This window comes from Diabrotica undecimpunctata, chromosome 9 (genome assembly GCF_040954645.1).
Source record: "Diabrotica undecimpunctata isolate CICGRU chromosome 9, icDiaUnde3, whole genome shotgun sequence".
NCBI classification, from domain to species: Eukaryota; Metazoa; Arthropoda; class Insecta; order Coleoptera; family Chrysomelidae; genus Diabrotica; species Diabrotica undecimpunctata.
The window spans coordinates 133831785-133855672 of NC_092811.1; the positions used below are offsets into that span (position 1 = coordinate 133831785).

The window sequence follows — 23888 nt, forward strand, 5'->3', positions numbered from 1 at the left end:
TACATGAGAATTGCAATTTAGAATTTATCAAAGCATGACATAAATACCGTTTCCGTAAAACACATCTGTTCCTACCTTTTCTTCAGTGCTTCTTGTTCAAATTTTTAATCTACCTTCTCTATAAATTTATAAATTACGATATAATGTTATATTTTGTTAATATATTGTTGTATATTATTACGTTATGTATGTATATTGTTAGAATAAATTAAATAAATACTAAAATTGTAGCTTCTCATTTAATTAATAAATATTTAACAACCAGTTCTTATAGTAAGTGTTCAAAATGTGCTCCATCTACTTCCTGACAGTAATGCATCCTGTGTGTCGGAGGAAATTGCCCTGTTGAAGAGGAAGTCTTCAACAATTCGTCGTTTCAAAATGTCAATATTGTCGGATGCTGTAGCGTAAACTTTAGATTTCAAGTATCCCCACAAAAAAAATCTAATGGTGTGAGGTCCGGTGACCTAGCTGGCCATTTTATCGTACCTCGTCGTCCAATCCATCTATCACGATATTCCTTATCTAGGTAACGTCTTACTATACCATAATGGTGAGCAACAGTACCATCTTGTTATTTCCAAGTTGCCGAATTTATTTGGATTATCCTCCAGAATTTCAAGTATTAACGGTTCAATTGCATTTTGTAACATCTCCAGATACACGTTACTAGTTCAGTTATTATTGAGAAAAACAGGCCCAAAACTATGTGGTTTCCCAAAATACCTGCCCAAACATTTATTTTTTTTTTTGGAAATTGGGTATGTGTTTCACGAAAGACGTGAGGATTTTTGTCACTCCAATACCTCACATTGTGTGTGTTAACATTTCCATTGGGAGAAAAAGTACTTTCGTCACTAAAACAAATTGTTGTTATGTAATCGGGCTGTGGGTTAATTTTATCGGACATATTTTCACAGAATTCTAATCTTCGGTCGGGGTCATCATCTGAAAGTTGGTGCACAATTTTTAATATATATATGGACGAAATTGTTTTCAGCCAACACTCGGTGTACTATCTTTTGACTGATTCCATAGATAGATGCAACTTGGGCTGTAGAAGAAGTAGGGTTTACTAACATTTTTGAAATTATGTAAAGTTTTTTGTCATCACTAATTGTTGGTCGACCAGATCGTTTGACATCTTGAACACTACCTGTTCCCTGTTCACTACGTTCCGCTGCATGGAAATTATTTCCACATTCACCAATTAACAACACAGCTGCTACTTTGTTGGCTACAGTAAGTACCATTCTGCCTTTGTAAAAATTTAAACGTCTCGTTAAATAATAATTAAACTAAATATTAACTAAGAACAACTAACTAAAAACAACTTGAATTTACTATACTAAGCAGAAACAGAAACTAAATATTGAGCTATAAACGCTTTTGCTAACTAAAAACAACTAGAGAATTAACAAACGTCAACTTTTTTGATAAATAACCAAAGGCGGACATTAGAATTTTGTATTAATTAAATACCAAACTAGAATTTTAGTATCTTCAACATCATATTAAATCCAAACAAAATTAATATGATTGAATGGGTATATTAAAATAATTGTAGTTTCGCATTTAATTAATAAATATTCTAATGTTTGCCTCTGGTTAATTGTCAAACAGTTGACGTTGACGTAAAAAGAATTAGAGATTTGAAAAAAGTAACCAGAGGCAGAGGTTTTAATATGTATTAATTAAATGCGAAACTACAATTTTAGTATTTATTTAATTTATTCATTAAAATGAGCTTAAACTGAAATAAAATTAGTATGGTTGAATAGGTATTTCCAATACCTTTCAAACGAGATATCATTTGCCATAAGGTCCTATTCCTTATAAATCATATACCTTCTCTATAAATTGTAATATATTGTTATTTTTTCTGTATATATTTGTATGTATTATTAGATGTTGTTATATATTGTTATATGTTACTGTATATTGTTATATATTCTTAAATGTTGTCATTTATAACATATTGTTATCTTGATAAAAAAGTATTCGAAAATAAATAGTAACTTACAATTCCCAATCCATAAGGATATCCAGAGTTTAGCAGCAAACCGACTTTCATCGAGAAAACCACCAATAGTAACAGGCCAATAGCTAACAGAAGACCCAGTCCAAAAGCCTGATGGCTTCAACCAGCCACGAAGAAACATATCGAAGCTCCTTAACCGAATTAGAATAGGACATGCAGTATATGCACACAACCTACATAAATGGGAAAAAGGCACCAGATGCGACTGTGGTGCATCAGATCAAACCATCCAACATATATTGGAGACATGGGAATTGAGGACATACCAAGATGACCCAAAAGACTTCTTCATAACTACAGCTTCAAGCCTTGAATAAATAGCTCAACTTACATTATCTTGTATTTCATCGGATGTGTTCGTTTTTATATAAGCTATGTTTGTTTTTTAAATTATGTACTTACGTTTTACAACTATAGTTGTATTATTCCGTGTGTTAAGTCATTCTTATGTATGGTTATGTTTTTATATATTGTTATATCTTTTTTCTCATTTTCTTTAGTCTCTTTATCTACATTCTCTATAAATTGTAATATATTGTTATGGTTCTTAATATATATTGTTGTATATAATGTTATATGTTTCGAAGTATTGTTAATTATATGTTATTATGTATTGTTATGTGTAGATAGGTATTGTCATATGTTGTTAAACATTGTTATATGATGCTATGGGCGGCACTTTCACAAAAAGTGTGCTTTACTTCATAGCACAAGTTTCGTGTTTACAGTAACTGAGATATAGGGGACTAGGAAACGATTTTTATCCCAATTTCTGTATGTAACATGATATAAATAACTATAACTTGACATAAACGTTGCTCAGTTTTTACCGCTTTTGCCCTTTGTCCCTCGCTATATACAGGGTGTCCCAGACTAATTTACCAACGCTATATCTCTTAAACGAATAGAGATTTTCGAATGAGACAAAAAGTGGTCTATTCTACTTGTAATACACTTAAATATGGCGTAGAAAAAATCATCCCCTAAATATTAATCCCTTAGTTACAATCCCTAACTTTTTTTTTAATGGCACCCTGTATATTTTTTTATTGTTTTGGATGTGGTCTTCTATCGTCTATTCAACAGATTTATTAAAAATAAAATCGGTTTGTAAATAATCAAGAAATCAATTTATTTATTATTTTTGTTAATGAAGTGTCCCAGATTAATTTATCCAGGCTATATTTATTAACAAAATAGAGATTTTTTTAAAGGGACAAAAACTGGTCTATTCCATTTGTAATACACTTTAATATGGCGAAGAAAACATCATCCCCTAAATATTCATCTCTTAGTTACAACCCCTAACTTAAATTTTTGATGGCACCCTGTACATTTTTTATAGTTTTGGATGTGGTCTTCTACCGTCTATTCAATCGATTTTTTTTTAAATAAAATGGGTTTGTTAAGTATCGAGAAAATATCAGTTTATTTTTTATTTTTCTTAAAATAATCAAGATAGCCTTAAAAAATAGAATAGAAAAGAAATATTATGCTTTATTATCATTGAAAATTTTACTATTTTAACTACGTAGTATAACTTCTTACGTTCGTACGAAGTACACAGTCTTTTTATTTAAACGTTATTTTTAATTTTTCAAAATTTAACTAACTAATATTATTGACATTAAATGTTCGAATTGTAACCCACCTGCTGCAACACACATTTCGAATCGTTCCAGAAGATTTCTGGTACATGTGGCTCGAATCATTAGTAATTTGGCGACATGCTTGTCTTATTTTTTCTTTTAATTCCTCTAAATTTTGCGGTTTTGATTGACAAACAATATCTTTTATCGCTCCCCAAAAGAAAGAGTCAAGAGGTGACAAATCACATGAACGTGCGGCCCCTCATAATTTCTGGAGAGTTGTTTGCTATCTAGTGGTTATCAAAACGGTTTTGTAGGTGGTCGCTAACGAATCTCGCATTATGTGGAAGAGCTCCGTCTTGTTGCCACCACATTTCTTGACGCTCATGAAGAGGAATATCTTCTAGCAAATCGGGTAGAATGTTTTCTAAAAAGTCTAAATATCGAACACCTGTTAGAGTGCCGTTAAAAAAGTAAGGACCTATAACACGGCCATTAAATAAACCGCACCACATATTTATACCCCAAATATTCTGAAATCTTGTTTCTATCATCCAATGTGGGTTCACGGGAGACCAATAATTGGAATTGTGATGGTTGACAACACCATTATTGTGAAATCTAGCCTCGTCACTTCACAATATTTTTGATAAAAAAAGTGGTCATCACTGATTTTTAACATCATTTTTGCAATAAACTCTTTGGTCTTTGGTCATCACCAGGCTGTAATCCTTGAACTAGGTGCACTTTAAAAGGATGGTACTTAACATATTTGAGAATTCTATGCACAGAACTTTTTGGAATGCCACATTCACTGGCGAGGGTTCTAACAGACACCTTGGGATTAAAATTAACATATGCTAGTACATTAATAAGGTTTTGGTTACATCTTACTGTGCGTTCAATTGTACCTCTTTTATTATTAGGAAAATGTCCCTGTCTAAGTGAGCGTTCCAAATTCTTAAAGGTTTTTTCGCTTGGAATGTTTCGATTTGGAAACCTTTCTTGATATAATTGTCGGGAAATTCTCCTATTTTTTAAGCATTCTCCATAAATCAAAATGATATCAACGTACTCGTCAGGCGAAAATAAATAAGGCATATTGAAATGTTATAGATACACAATTACAACAAATATAATTATTACTGGTCTAATACCAAACGTCAAAAATAATAATTGTTGATTTGACAGATCAAATCATGGCAACTTCAATTAAGGGTAATATACAAGACGTAAAATAACCGCAAAAATTTTTCAAATATTGTATTTTGTTAATTTTTGCAAACTTAATTTTACACACTGGAAGATAACGTATGCTCCTACAAAGACCAAATTTTGAAAAATTAAAAATAATGTTTAAATAAAAAGACTGTGTACTTCGTACGCACGTAAGAAGTTATACTACGTAGTTAAAATAGTAAAATTTTCAATGATAATAAAGCATAATATTTCTTTTCTATTCTATTTTTTAAGGCTATCTTGATTAATTTAACAAAAATAAAAAATAAACTGATATTTTCTTGATACTTTACAAACCCATTTTATTTTTAAAAAATCGATTGAATAGACGATAGAAGACCACATCCAAAACTATAAAAAATGTACAGGGTGCCATTAAAAAATTTAAGTTAGGGGTTGTAACTAAGAGATGAATATTTAGGGGATGATGTTTTCTTCGCCATATTAAAGTGTATTACAAATGGAATAGACCAGTTTTTGTCCCTTTAAAAAAATCTCTATTTTGTTAATAAATATAGCCTGGATAAATTAGTCTGGGACACTTAATTAACAAAATTTAAAAAAAATTGATTTCTTGATTATTTATAAACCGATTTTATTTTTAATAAATCTGTTGAATAGACGATAGAAGACCACATCCAAAACTATAAAAAAATATACAGGGTAGTATTAAAAAAATTAAAGTTATAGGTTGTAACTAAGGGATGAATATTTAGGGGATTATTTTTTCTACGCCATATTAAAGTGTATTACAAGTAGAATAGATCACTTTTCGTCCCATTCGAAAATCTCTATTCGTTTAAGAGATATAGCGTGGGTAATTTAGTCTGGGACACCCTGTATATATATATATATATATATATATATATATATATATATATATATATATATATATATATATATATATATATATATATATATTTTTTCTTTAAATATCTTTATGTGATAGTTGTTCTCCATTTATTTCTCTCTGCAATATCCGTTAGAGTATTCTGAATAGTTTATCTGATTAATCTTAAATTAGTTTAAGTTAGGTACTTGCAGGCCTTTTTCTTTTTGATCTATTGGTCAAAAGAGTGATCGAGAGTCTCTAGTACCAGAAGATTCTGAATATAACCAATTGACTCAGAATACCAACAACAAAGAAAATGTGTAAACAGAATTATTATTATTGTATAATTTTATTAAAAAATTTTGACTTAGTATCAAAATTTTGTTCATTTTAAATACTTTTTGAAAGATTGCTTTACCGTAAACACCAAAATCACATTAATATTTTCCTTCGAGGCTACCAACGACCCAATTTGTTACCGTGTCCCTGTCAAAAGCGTTCTCCTCCAAAAGCTTTATTAATATATATATATCGAAACAAAACAGGACGATATCTTTTTTACTCGATGGCCAGTGTTTGATGAAAATTGGATTTATTGACAGTCATTGACGTGGCTTTTTGCCATTCAGCGGGATAAAATCAAATTTCGAGCCAGTTTCGGAGATAGAAGCTCAACGTATCAAAAATTCGATGGGTTTAACGCAATCGATATTTTGAAGGATAAAACGTGAGACTTTTATCAAAAAGTGTATTTGTATAAAAAAAATTTACAAGGAAGTGTAAAACTTCTTATGTAAACGATATAATAAGTTATTAATAAAGATATCCAAAAATGTTTCAAAACGTTTTGGCTTTTATCAGATCATCATCAATACTTAAAATATTTGCAAAAATCTACTTATTAAACGGTTTAAACATCTTTAATTCATATAAACATATAAAATGTTATTTGTACTTAAAATTAATAGTCCAGGAAGCAAGGCTTAAAATAGAATAAAACCTTGTTCATTTTTCAGAAAAGACAGATTTGCATAAAAATTTAGGATTAAGTTCTTATCCTCTACTGCAAAATCTATATTGTGCACGGTCGATTTTTATTTTTTAATTGTGAAAACTACCCCTCATTGTCAAAAGCTATAAAAAAGCTAATAAGTGTGAAATTGGGTTCAGATAAATTAAATAATGCTTGTCTGGTACTCTATATATAATTGATAACTATTTCAACCCTTTAAAAGTTCATTTCTAAGGGTAAAAACGACCCCTAATTGCTTAAATTTATAAAAAAAGCTTAAGGAGGTTAAAATTTGGATTTGATGATTAAAGTAATAATGTTTTATATTCTTTATATCATTTCTTAATTGTATTTCAACCCTTCAAAATTTATTTTAGGGGGGGGAAATACCCCTTATTCTGAACTCTACAAAAAAGTTTATAAACAGTGAAATTGGGTTAAAATGAATAGAATAATGATTTTTTGGTGCTCCATGTATAATTTTTAACTATTTCAAACCTTTGAAAAATCATTTTTAAGGATTAGAAAAAGCCCCCCATTGCCAAAATGTATAAAAAATTTTAAGATAACAAAAATAGATGTGAGGTACGTAATGATAAATTAATACAACGCTTTAATATGTATATTTACAATTATAATAACACAATTTCACATACAAATATTTTTAAATCAAATCTCAAATATATAGACACTTTTCACCATTCGTGTCGTTTCTCCTACTATCTCCTACTAGCTTTGGTAGTGTTAGGGGATGTAAGTTAAATCTTATTAGAATTTCACGTAATACAAAAACAAATCACTAAAACTAAACTGTATTGAAGATATAAAAAAAGGCACATGTAAAATATTTCGTAAGTATAAATTAAAAACTAGCGTCCTTATTGTAAAGATGTTGTGATGAGACTGTCTTCTGTCCCCAACTACCTGTAGCCCCTCTCTCGGGGTGTAAGCTAGAGGTCAGGTAAAATTTAACTAAAAGTATATTGTACAGGGTTGCTCGAAAGTTTTAACAGGTAGGTAAAATTACAAGTATGTCGACATCTTCCGCTACAACGATTTTCTGCAAATCTGGTTCTTCCTGGATTGCTGTGTCAACTACTAGTTCATCATCTGCAGGCGTAGATTCGATTCATCCAAAATTTACGGATGTAAGCATACACACACATATAGTTACGTATTTATACGTATTCGTATGTGTTCTATAGTTCCATGAGTCAAGTATGAATGAATGTATGCCTGTATATAAGTTTCTAATGCACAGAATACAAAACAACACCACTAACTTATATTATCATGCTTCCAATTGTATTTCTCCATTTTTTTTTTCAAAATAATTTACTGGTTTTTTAACCATAACTTGTTTATTTTTTACCTTAGAAAATTTTGTAAAAAGCATTTTGTAGGTTTTTACAAGAGCTAAAAGATATTTAATCCTTTTAAAACCCCCAGTTTCAAAAAAGGGTGACTTTGAAAGTGGATTAGTAAAAGTAGTTTTTGCAAATTGTCAATATCTCACTCAAATTTTACCGTATTAAAAATTTTTGCAAACCTAATTCTATGGTATTAAAAAACTACAATTTTATAGATAAACATTTTTTTCGTATCTCTAATGCTAATCTTCCTATTTTTCTTTCTATCCCAAAAAAAAGGACATTTTTTACCAAACTACAAAAATTCGTTATTCGAAAAAAACTCCATTTTTTTTAACTAATCATTCTAAGTCGGTCAAACTTTTAAAATGTATTAATACTATATAAATAAAGAAGACTGAAGAAGGCCAACGACTAATTTTATTTAGGGTAGTAATTCAGGGGTTATTTCCGTTCACTTTCTCGCTAAAAAAAATAGGGACTGACTTTCTTTTCATCATACGTCACTCTTTTTATAAAACAGGTCTTTTTAAATAATTTAAATCAGTTTCTATAAGTTATCCTCGAAAAAAGCGTAGTTTCCTGTCATTTGACTTTGAAACTACAAAATTTAGCATTCGACGAAGAAGAGCTAACATATAATAAAGTATATCACGGTTAATATTAGTCGTAAAGAAAAAAACATTTTGCTTATTTTTTCAAAAGGATATTTTTGTTATTTACGGTATTTTTTTTATAAAACGAATAATTTTTGAGTTATTAGCAGAAAACTAATTAAAAACATTGATTTTTTCGATATAAAACTAACACTTTTGATAGCGAATAAATCGAAAACTATTAATTTTATTAACTACCACCATGGTAAAAGCGTCTTTCGGCATCACATGAATTTTGATCCTTAGACTATCCCCTACTTATTCTCAAACTTTCAAGTAAATCGATCTTTTCCGAAAAAATTGCGAGGTGAAAACCATCGTTCCTGGACTATAAATGACAAAGTCGATGAATGTGCTTTGTGTACGTTTACTATTAAATAGTAAAGAAATTACTATTTTTTTTTTGTTGTTAACTCAACATATATAAACAAAATTAATACTTTTTTGATAATTATTACCTGATAGTATAAAATTCTTACTGTTATTTTAGGATATTGTTGTACATATCCTCTATGTATCCTAGAGCATGATACTATCGAAGCAGGTAAAATGCTTTTCTTTTTAGTTGTTTCTTTTGTCTGTCGTATCGTCTACGATTACCCAACCCTCCTTTTTTTGCTTTTCCACTGTTTTGTAGTTATAAATATAAAGCTTTTTTTATTTTTAATCTTTTGTTACAGAGTTTTCGTATACTCTCCATTGATCTCCTCCTCCTCAGGTTGATTGGAGATGGGGCTCTGATTCTGGTATCTGCATTGAGGACCATACAAAATATCAAACACAGATTAATCATATTACCGAATAAGAGTGCATTTAATACTAAACACTAGCGTTAATAAAAATATTGAAAAGTTGATTGTTTTTAAACAATAAATTTTATTTTAAAAATAGATAAAGCTAAGAAATGAAAAAATTTCTATATATTTTAATCTTATGACAAAAGAAAATATACTTTTTAGATATTTAAATTTGTAATATAAAGCAAATATAAACATACAGATCTGAACCGCCTGGGGAAAATATTTGCCATAATTTCCAATAATTTTCCAAACAACCTTACACAGAAGTTTCAGCCGCTCATTTATTTTCTGCCTCTTTGACCGTCTGTGTACAAGAGTAACTTGTAAAGTATCATAAAAGGAAGCATAATACGTTTGATTATGCTCTTTTAATAAATAAACCTTTATAGGATGTTCTAATCCAACTTTAATATAGATCTGCCTGATTTGTATAAAATTTTGTAGCGTTTTTACTCTCACAAGTTACTATGTTTTAAATTGTGTGTTTGGATTTCTTAAATACATACTTTGCTTGGTATTTTTTTATTTTTAACATATCTTGTAATAAATTGTCCAAAATACCAGAACACATTATTATGCAATATTTATCTTTTACTAAAATTTTTTGGTTTATAATTTCGTATTTGTCGCTTAAAATAATAGTGCCACACCAATAATTTTACTCACGAGCCGCCACTGCTTATAATAATAACCTTATGGATGTTGTAGACGAAGAAGCTTAGTAGATAAGTTGTCAAAGTGTTAATAGTATCTTCAGTTAGCTACTAATATTGTTTTCTCTTATGTACTAATTAACACTGAAGAACTAATTTTAATACAGTTTTTCCCCCTTTTACCAAAAACTTTGTAAGAAATTTTTTTGTTCATTTTTTCGGCTTTTCGACCTCATTTTTGTGATAATTGTCAATTTTTTTCGATTTTACCTTAAAGCGACTTTATTTTTTAGTATATACCAGGGGTCACGTCTAACCGATAAAACGAATCCTCAAGCTGAGTGTTGAGTCTCAATCGAGGAAACTGTTCGACCAAATACAACACTTTGCTAGGTATGTAAGTATCTGGTCTACTGGCAAGAATCGATGTAGCTATAAATGAATAATCTCAACGTAAATAAGGGTTCGTACGACAATTAACAACATAAACTAGAGTGAACGAATAACGAACACATAAACGAACGAATAAACAACACATTTTATGACCGCGAAGACCAACACAAATATACATTTAATAACATTCGTGAGAGCGGCGCCAACACTAACAAAAATCAAAGTCGAGGGACTAAATACGGAATCCACGGAATACTCATGCAGAAAAGAATATCAGAGAAGATCACTGGCGATGAAATATTATAAAACGATAACATCGAGGAAAGCTGGGGAAAATTAAAAAATAACATAATTAACGCAGCATCAGAATCACTTGGAGAGAGAAAAGTAACGAACACTAACATAACAAAAAAGAAAACACCATGGTTTAGAGAGGAAGTGAAGACAAAATGTGACGAAAGGAAGAAAGTCTTTTTATAATACAGAACACAACAAGTATAACAGGCATATAACCATCATAAACGAATCAGAAATGAACGAAATACTTTAGTTAGACAAATAAAAAGGGAACACTGTCAGAGCTTCTTAAAACAGATGGAACACGCCTTCTACGGAACACAAAAATAAATATGGTGAATGATCAGAGGGGAAAGAACCGCCAGAAAATTTAACATTTAATTTATTAAGATGTAAATTGGAGCTGGAAGGTCAGATAATAGAACAAATGATGGAGTTTTAATGAGTAGGCATCACATTATCTAGCTTCGGAAAGCTCAAAACTAAAGTGGAAGGCCAAGTGAGTAGAGCAAACAGAGCCGCATGCTGCCTGAATGAAACAATATAGAGAAATAAAAATATCGGGAAAGAAATGAAAGGCTGAATTTACAAAACAGTCATGAGACCAATAATGACATACGCGGCAGAAACACGATCTGACACAGAGAGGACAAAAATAATGTTAGAGACAGCAGAGATGAAAACACTTAGAAAAATTGATGGCAAGACACTATGGAGCAGAACTAGAAGTACATATGTGTACCCCCGGAGTAAAGGACACTATGTCCATTTTTATCGAAATTTAGATTATTGCACTTTTGAATATAACTTTTCTGGCTCTACACATAGGTAAACCATACTATGTCTAGAGACAATTTTACGGCAAGTTACCGACTTTTTAATAAACACCAAGTCCACTTCCAGTCAGAGGTAAACAACACCAGGTGTTGTTTACCTCTACTATATGTGTGCACCGTCATTTACCATCCGGACATAGTGTTATGTACCCTTGTACACTTCCCGTCATATAAAAATGGTACACTTTTTTCCCAATGTAAACCAGTGTTCAGACCAGAGATATATAAGAGAGCCTCTCTTACATATCTCTGGTTCAGACTGGAGACAATGGTTCGTGAAACAATTCATTGTTGCCATCACAGATAACGGAATTGTACTAAATCTAAATTTAAAAAATAGCATTCAAAAATGTGTTTAGATAAATATTATTTTTATTATTAACAACAAAAAACGGTATCTAATAAATTTAATAACCAGAGAGACGGTTGAGTTAATGTCCAAAATGTTTGAAGAATTTTTTAATAATGGAGATATGACAAAATACTATTATTTCAGCAATTTCGAATTAAAATACATATATTTAAATTCCACACTCGTTCACTGTAAAAGTTATTCATTTTGTATTAATTTCAAATTAAATTTTTAATTTTTCCAGTGTGTTTTATTTATTCTAGTATGCCACAACTCAATACAGTTTTGTGCTACACTTTACGAGAAACGAATGACAGCTCTGGATTTGAAATTAATATAATAATACATAATAATAATAACATAATAATTTAAAGTCATGTCTAATTTTTTTATTTTTTAACATTATTTTTGAATTAAAATATTTTCATAAATTATAATAAAACACGATTCAAGTCCTTCTTTTAGCTGGTTTGATATAATTTATTCGTTATAAGAAAGAAGTGGACAAAAATGATAATTTGTTTAGATATGAAAATTCGGATATTGATAAAATCTATGAGCCTCTAAGTGGTGAAAGCTCAGAATCGGACGACAATGATATGAGACGTATAAGTAAACCAGCGAAAACAAAGGTAAAAGAGAAAGCTATTATTACTCCTACGAATAGTGGGGCAATAAAAAAAATCTTCAGGACGATTTATCCCTAAGCAGTGATACAGGCAATTTCAATGAACCTAGTGAAGTTATTTTAGAAGAAGAGAAAAGTTTTAAAAGAAAGGTACAAAATATAAGTAAGTGCAAACAAAAAGGTAAAAAACGTGTAGTAAATGAACAAAATTGGGCCTGTAATGTTCGCAAACGAAAAATAGCTGGTGGGAAAGAGTATCTCAGTAAAAGAGGCAAAGACATGCCTGCAAAAATGTTAAAGCCTCCTTGCATGTGTCGCATGAAATGCTCTGAAAGATTGCCAGAATACGAAAGACAAACAATTTTCAACTCATACTGGACTGAGACAAACGTTTCAGATCTTAAAAAGCAATTTATCTTCTCATGTATCGACATCCAACCTACTCTTCGATCAAGAAAAAAAGATCTAAATTCTACCAAATCTAAAAATAATACACAACACTACCATTTTACAATGAACAATCAGCTATTGAAGGTGTGCAAGGTTATGTTTTTAAACACACTTTGTATATCTAATTTAGTAGTAGTAAATATGTTGAAAAAAATTGAGCCAGGAGGTTTAATAAAAGCTGATCAAAGAGGTAGACACACGCCAACCAATAAAACTCCTACCGAAACCATAAATAGTATACATCAACATATTAAATCATTCCCAAAATACGAGAGTCATTATTCCAGAGAAAGAAGTAAGAGAGATTATCTGGGTACAGAACTTACAATAGAAAAGATGTATCAACTGTACATTGATAAATGCAATGAAAGACATGTAGATCCAAAGCTCAGAGCAAAAAAGTGGTTGTACGCAGATATTTTTAATAAAGACTTCAAATTTTTAAACCGCCCGAAAGAGACATTTGCGATACATGCAGTACATTCACCGCTCAATTAAAAAATAATCTTACTGCAGATGAACTAACCAGTGTACAGGCTGATCATGATGCTCACCTAATTGAATCTAAACCTCGGTATCACTTAAAACAATTGGACTTTAAAATAGCTAAAGAGTCACCACAATACAAAGTACTATCTGGTGATTTGCAAAAATGTTTGCCTTCATCACTAACAAACAATTGTATTAGTTTCTACAAGATGAAGCTTTGGACATTAAATTTTACATTACATGATGCCAGTGATTCTTCTGTACAATGTATAATGTGAGACGAATCGAAACGGACCCGAGGTGCAAATGAAATTGCCTCGTCAATTTTGAAATGGGCTGACAATACGATTCCAGGTAGTCAAGTAGAGGACATCACTCTTTGGACCGATAACTGCTATGGACAAAATAAAAATATAAGTGCTATTATATAATAAATATAATTATAATGTGCTATTTTTGGATACTGCAAATAAAGACGATCACTCAAAAGTGTTTACTGAAAGGGCACACACATATGGAAGCAGACACTGTTCATGCTTTAATCGAAAGAAAAAGAAAGAAACTCTCCAATTTGGCCATTTTAACACCATGGGACTGGCAACAACTAGTTAGGCAAACATCAGGTAAATTCACAGTGCGCAATATGGAACTTGCAGATTTCAAAAACTTCAAAACGCTGTTCGATAAGAAATTGTCATCTAATCCTCCTTTTGTAAGTAGAAAAAAAATGTTATTAAAAACCCTGTTCTACTGTCAACATGTGTTTTCCTACAAGTCCAACAAGAACACATTGGAGAGTTCTTTTATAAGACCGATATCAATAATCAAAATATGTATGAAGTTACCTTCATGAGGTATCGAAGACAGCAAGTAACGTTTCCAGCCCAATTAAATCAAGTCTCAGTAATCCCATTACAAGTCACAAAACAAAAGTACAATGACTTAATTGCAGTACTGCCTTTTGTTCCGTCAGTTTGTCATGCGTTTTATCAAAATTTAACACATAGCGATGTAGCCACAAACGATTACCCACAAGAAGATGAAGATGATATGGAGCATCTTTAACAATTTTGAAACTTGTCTATAATTTTACTTAATTATTATAACATTATAATATTTACCTCTAATAAAATAATAGTATAGGCTGTTTAATGTGTTTGTATTATTTATTTCGTAAAGACCTTAACTTGCAATGCCACATTATTTTAAAAAGTTGTTAGAGGTAAAAAACACCATGTCCAACTACACATTTTTAAAAAAAATTTAAATAATGAACGGTAAACCTCAGGTATATAACACTTCATGGAATGACAACGATTAAACACACCACAATAATAATATATTAATCTTGGTTAAATATAAGAAACATTTGAGTATTTACTGAATACAAATTTAAAAAATTTTAAAACTGCTCTCCTGAAAAAGTAAGAAAATGGACATAGTGTCTTTTACCTCCGAGGTACCGATATATATATATATATATATATATATATATATATATATATATATATATATATATATATATATATATATATATATATATATATATATATATATATATATATATATATATACGAGGTAGATTCAAGGTAGAGAACATCAAGAACCGGATAAAAAGTAGAAGAGTAGAATAGAACGATCATATAAGCCGAATGACAACAAATAGAGTAGTAAAGACGGCAAGAGAAGGTCCCCAATAGGAAGACGATCAGTAGAAAGATCACGAAAACAATGGAACGACAACTTACTGGAAATACATTAAAAAACAGACGAAGACATGTCTACATAAGAAGAAGAGGAAGAAGACTAGGATGAACGAGGAAGAGGACACGTGGGTGCGGCCATAATAAGATGATTTAGAAGAAGCAAAATAAGGAGAAGCAACATATAAATATATTAAATGAAAATCAACTAACAAAACAAATACAAAATTATTAACCAAAAGGAGTGTGTGTGTTCAGAAAGAGGGGTGGCATTAGGTTAATCGACAGAAAGAAGAGTGATATTATTGAAAAGACGAGACGAATTTAGATGCAGAAACAAATAAAAAAATACCAAAATACTGGAATAAAGAGGAAGTGGGGTTAAAAATACTAAAAGTATGGATATCCTCACTAATGAACGAATATGTGCTTATTTTAAATTTGTTTTAATTTTTTAACAAGACCAGGTACCTTCTATTTTTAACTCATTTACGAGAATAACGAACTAACTTACATAGTTTTCCAAATTGTTTTTCCGCGATTTTTCCGCAAACACTCTAATGATGTGTTTAGTTTTAAAATTACTCCCTTTTCGCAAATAAAACGATTCACTTCTGAATTTAAAGCGATGTAAAAATCGTAACGATTGGCCATTGCATTTTAAATCAAATCCTCAGCGAAAATTCATTCTTGAAAGTTAAAGATTTTTAAGGGAATTATTCGCGCCGCAGCCTCGCAATTTATTCATATTTTCCCAAATTTTATCTGCGTAGGGAGTTTGATCAAACGCCCCAAATCCTAGCTGAATTTCATTAAGAAAATATATGAAAAAAGGAGAGTTAAATACCCATTCGTGGAAAAGTTCTAAATTCGAATGAGAAAAGTTTTTTGTCAGATGTGCATCCAGAAATACGTCGTTAGGATTTATTCACAGGTTTTTACAGGATATTGCCGATGTTTTCAAATTATATATGGACCAATTATACTGGACCAAATACAAATAAGTACCACTTTTTTAGTATATTAGTGCATGTATAAATTCTCTATTTAAAAGGTATTTTGTTTTACTGATTTATAACTAAGGAACACTCGAAGAGTGGTGGGTTTTTCGGTCAAAGAGGAGAAATAAAAGACAAAGAAGGTGGCTACTTCATCTTTTTATTGAAGATGTTTCGCTTCTTAATCAAGAAGCATCATCAGTTCATCTAAAAAGAACAATATGAAAAACCAAACATCCATGGAAAAGTTATTATAAGTGGGTTACCTTAAAAAGATATGTAGCAGTCAAAGATATAACATGTGTAAAGAAGCTTATGATAATGGACATTAAATATTATGTTTAATAGACAATTCATTGAACTGAATACAGTTTACAAATTAACTCATGATTTGAGTTAATTTGAAATTTTTCTCACGAATTGTCAGCAACAGCTGGCAACGAGTGGTAAATAAAAGTTCAGTGATTAAAAATACTATAAGAATAAAATAAGTAAATATTATATAATTTTATAAATTTTATTATAATATGATTGCATCAACATCTAGAGAAATTTCAGGATGCACATTGATGAGTGCCAAACTAGTTAACCTTTCCGCAGAAGTTCTATTTCTAAGCCAAGCCTTTAGACGCTTAAGCGTAGAACGCTCTGCTGTTGCTTCACTGACTGGCAGTGTAATTAATATTTGCAGAAATATTCTGATATTTGGATACATATGAATATTGCAGTTTTCTGATAGTTCTAAAATACAATCAGGAAGTTTTCCATTATTTTGCACGACTCTTTTCCACTTTTGAATCCACAGTGAAAACTCTTGTTCTACTGTGGAATATGCAGTAAGTAGTTGGTCCAATAATATCCTGGAAAGTGTCAACAATTGTTTTTAATGCAACTTTATCTTCTGGTGTGTTATCAGTTTTAGGTAAAACAACTCGAAGATTAAATAGATTCATAACTTTCGGTGAAAGTCGTTCTTCTAAATCAGTTAAGATATTGTCTAAAAGGGGTAAAAAAATAGATCTTAGGAAATATTCTTCGCAAGAGTTAGCAGGTTCGTTTTGACGATAGTTTCGAGTAGAAACTATACGAGGCATCTTCAATGCAATCTCTAGTTGTTCAGCTATTTGTTTACTTTATAGTAAAGTTTGCTAAAAACAGGTTCAATATTTGATCTGTTATTTTGATGAATGCATTTAGTGTCCTCTATGGCCTCAGTAGCCTACTTAAAATCTAGTTTTGGTGACTGAAGAAGACGACTAAGTGATACAGTTGTACCTAAAACATCACTAAGACAGACTACTGTTTCACAGTTTCACAAATACCTTGGACAGCAACCACCAGTTCCTTTATTTGTATTCACTAACGTATCAGACAGAGCTAATGCAACAACAATATCCACTTTGCGATTTATTATAGAGAAATAATAAAATGTAGCACACAGTCTTAACAATTATAATACATATTCAAATTACAAACAACCAATTCGTAGACAAAACTGAAGATAAGAAATACCTAATACAAAATAAAAATGTGCTGATTTCGTGCGAAAAGTCATGTCATGTACATTAAATAAGCAATAATGTGTGGGCGGTAATTCTATCTCATCGATAATCGAACGATTCTCTGGCACTCAAATGACGAATTGACAAAATTTGAAAATCGCGTAACTCTGAATTCGTGGAAGTCTTAGTCGAGGTATTACTCTATTTAGAATTGTTGATTTTTTTAAAGAGCAATTTAAAAAGGCTTCTGTATAATTCTACACATACCCCTAGAAAAAGTGAGTATGAATCATTTCAACTCTTGACTTCCTGCTCATAGGGTTAATGGGTTTTAAATTATTTTTTTCTAGGATTATTTAATTGATATTTAATTTTCTTTTGGTGGTGGTCATGACCCCCGTAACCCCCCCTTGGATCCCCACTGGAGTTACATCCCCTTTATTTTTAATGACATCCACAATTCTTCGAGGCATAGTTTTTACCAAGTTCTGACAAAATTCTAATGTAAACGAATCCCATATTTCTTGCAACTTTTTCTTCAATTCGTTGACGGACCTGGCAGGATGTTTTCTCGAAGCTTTTTTCATTTCGCGCCACAAAATCTATATCGGAGACAAGTCGGGACTGTTAGAAACCCATTCCAGAAACGGTATGCCATAGTCTTCAATCCATTTTAAACTCTTTTTTGAGGTATGACAACCTGCGCCGTCCTGTTGGAAGACCTCTTCCGCTGGTGTTAATCGATGTTCCATAATCGGTAAAAGAGATTCTCCTAAAATATTCAAATATTTGTCCGAGAATGCCGTAAATGTTCCGAACTATCAACAAATACCTGCTACCAAGTATTGTGAAATTAAATGCTGGCGGGAATTATATTTTTCAATAGGACGAAGCAGCCTGCCATATGACTAGAACCACAATCAATTGAAAATCACAACATAACTGTCCTCTTTTGACCTTATAACAGTCCTGACTTAATTGTCATTGAAACAGCGTAGCATAAAATAAAAAAGGCACTAACGAATAACCCACAATGGATATTACATGAACTTAGAGTCAAAATAGAGCAGACTAGCAATGAATTTGCCTCTAAACAGTGCAGATCCTTGATCGAGTAAATGCCTAACTGAATTCGAGCGTCCATAAAGTTAAAGCGCGATGTTACTTCGTTTGTAAAATAAGTACTCGTTCTAGTCCCAATATTCAGTTACCAACACAATAAAGATTCTTTATTATTCATTAGTTCTGTTATTGTAAGTATATTTTGTTTTGTGTTGATGATTTCACCTATATTATTAGTAATTACATAAATTGCATAGAAATACATTAAAAACAATATTAGAAAAAAGTGTAACTTTTCAATCAACTAATTGAACGTGACATCAAGCTTGTGCAAGTACTTGTCCCCCGTACTATATTATTCCAAAGCGACCTCACTAAATTATAAATATTTTTAGTAGCCGTTTCATCCTATATAAGCCGATACAAATTTTTATTTGCTATCTTTTCAATCATATCACTACAATCATTCTACAATGAAACTTTAGTCACACAAATTGGTTAGTGTCTTAGCCGTATACACGGCCACTGCCGTTGGGAGCAAGCAATAGTCAACCACACTACCTTTGAGAAACAATCAGCAACCACCCATACTACCTTAAATCAACTGATGCATTAGAATATAATTTGAAATCCATTTACCAACATGGGGACAAAAAATGATTGCTATAATTTAGACCAACAACCCCCTTAGCCCAACCAACAACCACCGACAGCGGCTAAGTTCCACAAAGATTGAAACCCTTCCTGGAGAACTGAACGACTCCTTCAGAACGAACTAAAGCTGAGTACTTTTTTATACTTAAATTATTTTATACTAACAACCGGCAGAAGCTTTGAGTCTCAGTTTAAAAATTTATTTTTGTTTCACTTCATAATAATATGAATTCTGTTTATTATTATTTAATAAATAAATATACCTTTACTATGACTTCGTAAGTTATTTTTTATTTCCTGTATCTTTCTGAACAGGAAAAGAACCCAGGGCTGAGCAGTCGGGCAGAGCACCTTATATAAAATTAACAAAGGATTCTGGAAAATAAAGCCTAACAAAGCCTTTGGAAAACAGAATATATAGAACTTTATTCAAGTTTAACAAGTTATCAAAGAAGATTAATTACACCACATTACAGTAAGACCTCATTAAGACCTGTTGTCGTAGGACGACAACAAGAAGCACGGGAAGACCTCAAAAAAGATGGGTAGATGACATAAGAACAGTGGCAGGCAAACAGTGGATTAGATTGGCGCAAGATAGAGAAAGATGGAAGCAATTGGGAGAGACCTACATTCAGGAGTGGATGGAAAATGGTTGACAAAGAGTCAGTAAGACCTCTCATTTTTATGGAGTACCGAAAGTTCATAAAACAAATATACCACTTAGACCCATTTGTAGTACCATGAATTCTCTTTGTACCGAACTGTCAAAATTTTTATTAAATATTTTAAAACCAATTGCAAATAAAAATGACACATTCATAAAAAATATACATTTTTTAAATAAATTAGCAAATATTGAATTTAATTCAAATAATATTTTGGTAAGTTTTGACATGAATAGTTTATTTAAAAATGTGCTATTAGATAAGACTTTGAATATAGTCAAGACAAACTTAGAGAGTGATGATACATTGGCAACTAGAACAAGACTAAACATATCAGCCATAATGGAGTTATTGACATTATGTACTGATAATACATATTTTCAACTAAATAATGAATTCTATAAATAAAATTTTGGTCTAGCAATGGGATCTAGTTAATCTCCATTATTAGCCGATATATTTATGGAAGATTTTAAAACAAATATTATTTCTAAACAAAATTTAAAACCCATAGTATGGTGGAGATATGTAGATGATGTGTTCTTAATATGGACTCATGAATCAGAGTTGTTGGACATATTCCTGATTGATATAAATGATTAAGAAGAGACAATAATATTTATCATGGAAAAGGAATATAATAACACACTACCTTTCCTACATAATATAATAATAAATAATATAAACCAACACATACCAACAGATATTTAAATTTTAAATGAAATCACAATACTATTATAAAAAGGGAATCATTAAATCCTTATACGATAGAGCAAAAATTTCTTGTTCTAACGAAAATTCGTTCTTGAAGGAAAAACATTTGTTAACATCTGTTTTATTAAAAAATGATTATCCTTTATCATTTATAAATAAGGAATTTTCAACAATCGACCGAATAGAACAGAACAACTTAGAACGAGATCCTACAGCATACACAAGGAATAATAAGAGGAAAATAACAATATCATACATAAAAGGATTATCAGAAAAACTTTTAAAAAATAGGAAATAAATTCAACATTTCAACAATATTCAAAACAACAAACACATTGAGATCTATTTTGTCTAAAACCAAACCTAACAATGAACAAGAAAGGACAAAGAATTGTTTTTATAAAATACCTTGTGAATGCGATCAGTTTTATTTAGGTGAAACATCAAGGCCATTAAATGTTAGAATAAGTAAACATCAATAATTTATTAAAAATAGAGAATATGATAGATCTCAAATATGTAAACACGCATGAGATAATGAACATAGGGTTCAATGGACTGATTCAAGTATAGTCCTAAAAGAAACGGATGGTAAAAATAGAAAAATCAAAGAAACGGCTCTAATTATGCTAAATGAGACCAATTGTGTCGCAAATTCCTCGGCAGAATGCAGAAGGATCTGGTTACCCATATTAAAAGAGGAAGTTAATAAAAGTAAAATACCAGTATTAGTAAGTCAGTAATATATCTAGGATACATCATTTATGATTTTTAAATAACAAACTTATAAAATCAGAGTTTGGTATTTATTGAAAGTAAACTAAATATAAGACCAAATACTTACCATGTTGGGATAGTATTAGGAGGTTTTTTCCTGGTTTTTTTCTCCTGATTTACTATGGAATCACTAACAGGAGAATTTTACTGTCATCATGGTATGTGGTTGTCTTTTTAAAGACAAATTACATGTTATGATTTTTTTCTTAGGGATATTCTCAATATCTTACAATAAGGTCGTCCCAGGAACACAACTCAGCAATATTGGCAATATTTAAAATTCGTCTACTTTAAAATGTATATTGTATGTCTGAATTGTCAATATAAATGAGTCAGATAAAACTAAATTGTTAGAAGAATTTTTCACCAAGTAACAAAAAACAAAAATTGTTTAATTCATTAATGTTTGTATTTTGAGAACTTGATTTTTGAAGCGGAAATTGAAACGCCAATAAACTTATTTTATCCTTCAATTGTGGCTTATTCCCAATAAAGTAGTATCTATTTTAATGTGTCCCATTTAATAGTTAGGGCTCGTATAACTGGCTCTAAATATCAAATAAAGTGTACAGAAGAAATTTGGACGACTTAGGAAAGAAACAACTAGCCAAGAATGAAAATCTATCAATCTTCAATGGTTTCAGATATACAAACTGTAATGAAGAGGGTGAGCTACCGAGGAGTATTAGAAGTGGCACTCACAAGTATTGACGTATTATGTAAAGAAATTTTTGTTAATTATACATGAAGAAGCATTTGGTAAAAGTCTATCATTTAAATTAGTTTTAAGTAAGTTACATAGGATATGACGCTAAGTGACGACGCTAAATATAACTTTTTAGTTTTCTAAAATACATATTGAATAATTCTAAAAAATATTGTACAGAAGTAACGATATTTATATACTATTAGTAAAAAATGCTCTAAAAAATTATCCAAATTATTAAAATAGTTTTCATTATCGCATTTTGCCAAATTAAATGGCTAAAAAAAATAACGAACTGAGCTCAATAAACCAAATAAATATTTGCGAAGGTTAAGAAAAACATAATTTTATCATTTTCGCCGTAAAACATCCACCGCAGTCCATAACTTTCCTAACATTTCACGCAACAAGAAGCTAAAAGTATCATAGAATGGAAATGGCCTTATTCAGTAGCAAATAATTTACAAGAAAGCCACTTACCTTGATATGTTGAACACGCCGAAGTTAACAAAACCAAATCAGGGTCACAGAAAAAAGTTCCGTTCGAAAAATTTTTATGTCCCACACTCACGACACCGACACGAAAAGTTTTTCACGCGACGAAAAGCGGCAAAAGCGGAATATCATAGTTGGAAACCTCGTTCGACGCACTGGGGTTCATACTGAGTTTTCCTCGCTTCAAGTACAGATTTTCACGAGTTGAAACGAAGAAGGACGGAGAGGAGCGACTCGAGATACGTACCCTCTTGAGCATTAATGCTAAATGTATCTAAATAAAGAGTTAGAATAGTTTTGTACAAATAAATAAAACGTAAACATACATATCTCGGTCTTTACCACAAACAACTGAAACACAAATTTCATTGTGCAGTCAATTTTAACTGGTGGAAATAAACAAAACAATTTTGAATGGCAATAATTTCGAAAACAATTTGTATTTCTGTAAAACTGCTCGATTGAACAAATAATTTATTTTATTTGTTATTTTTAATGAAATTAATAAATTGTTTTTAAATCTGTTTATAAATTATAATTCATTGTAAAATAAAATTAATAGTAAATTTCAGGAAATGCACAGGTAACAATAATTTTAAGTACAATAAACCAATAATGGTAAATAATTTGCACAGATTGATTAACTATACAGGGATGGTCGTATTTTAAATATATTTTTAAATATTATTTATATATCTAATAATCTGTTAGGACAACCTAACGATCGAGGACAGAGATTGTATGAATTTTGTAAAGAAAACTATATGATCATTGCAAACACCTGGTATAAACTACCCAAGCGATGACTATACACTTGGAAAGCCCCATTTGATGATGGCAATAACCCTGAGTCTTCAAGAAATCAAATAGACTATATACTTGTAAATGAACGTTTCCGAAATGCCGTCAAAAAAGTCACTACATTTCCTGGGGCAGATATTGGATCTGATCATCAACCACTTGTAGTAGATA

The 23888-nt window shown here is 30.7% G+C and overlaps 1 protein-coding gene across 9 annotated transcripts in view; it reads right to left on the bottom strand.

Moving 5' to 3' along the window:
• The window catches only part of kek3 (leucine-rich repeat, immunoglobulin-like domain-containing kekkon 3 protein), a 680415-nt gene that overhangs the window by 549336 nt on the left and 107191 nt on the right, over nt 1-23888 (bottom strand). For 6 of the 9 annotated variants that reach the window (XM_072545352.1, XM_072545355.1, XM_072545347.1 and 3 more), the window contains exon 1: nt 22902-23084. The exons of the other annotated variants lie outside the window; for them this stretch is intronic. The gene's annotated coding sequence lies outside the window, so the exon portion shown is untranslated. Of the gene's footprint in view, nt 1-22901; nt 23085-23888 lie in introns of those variants that run through there. 9 annotated transcript variants of the gene reach the window in all.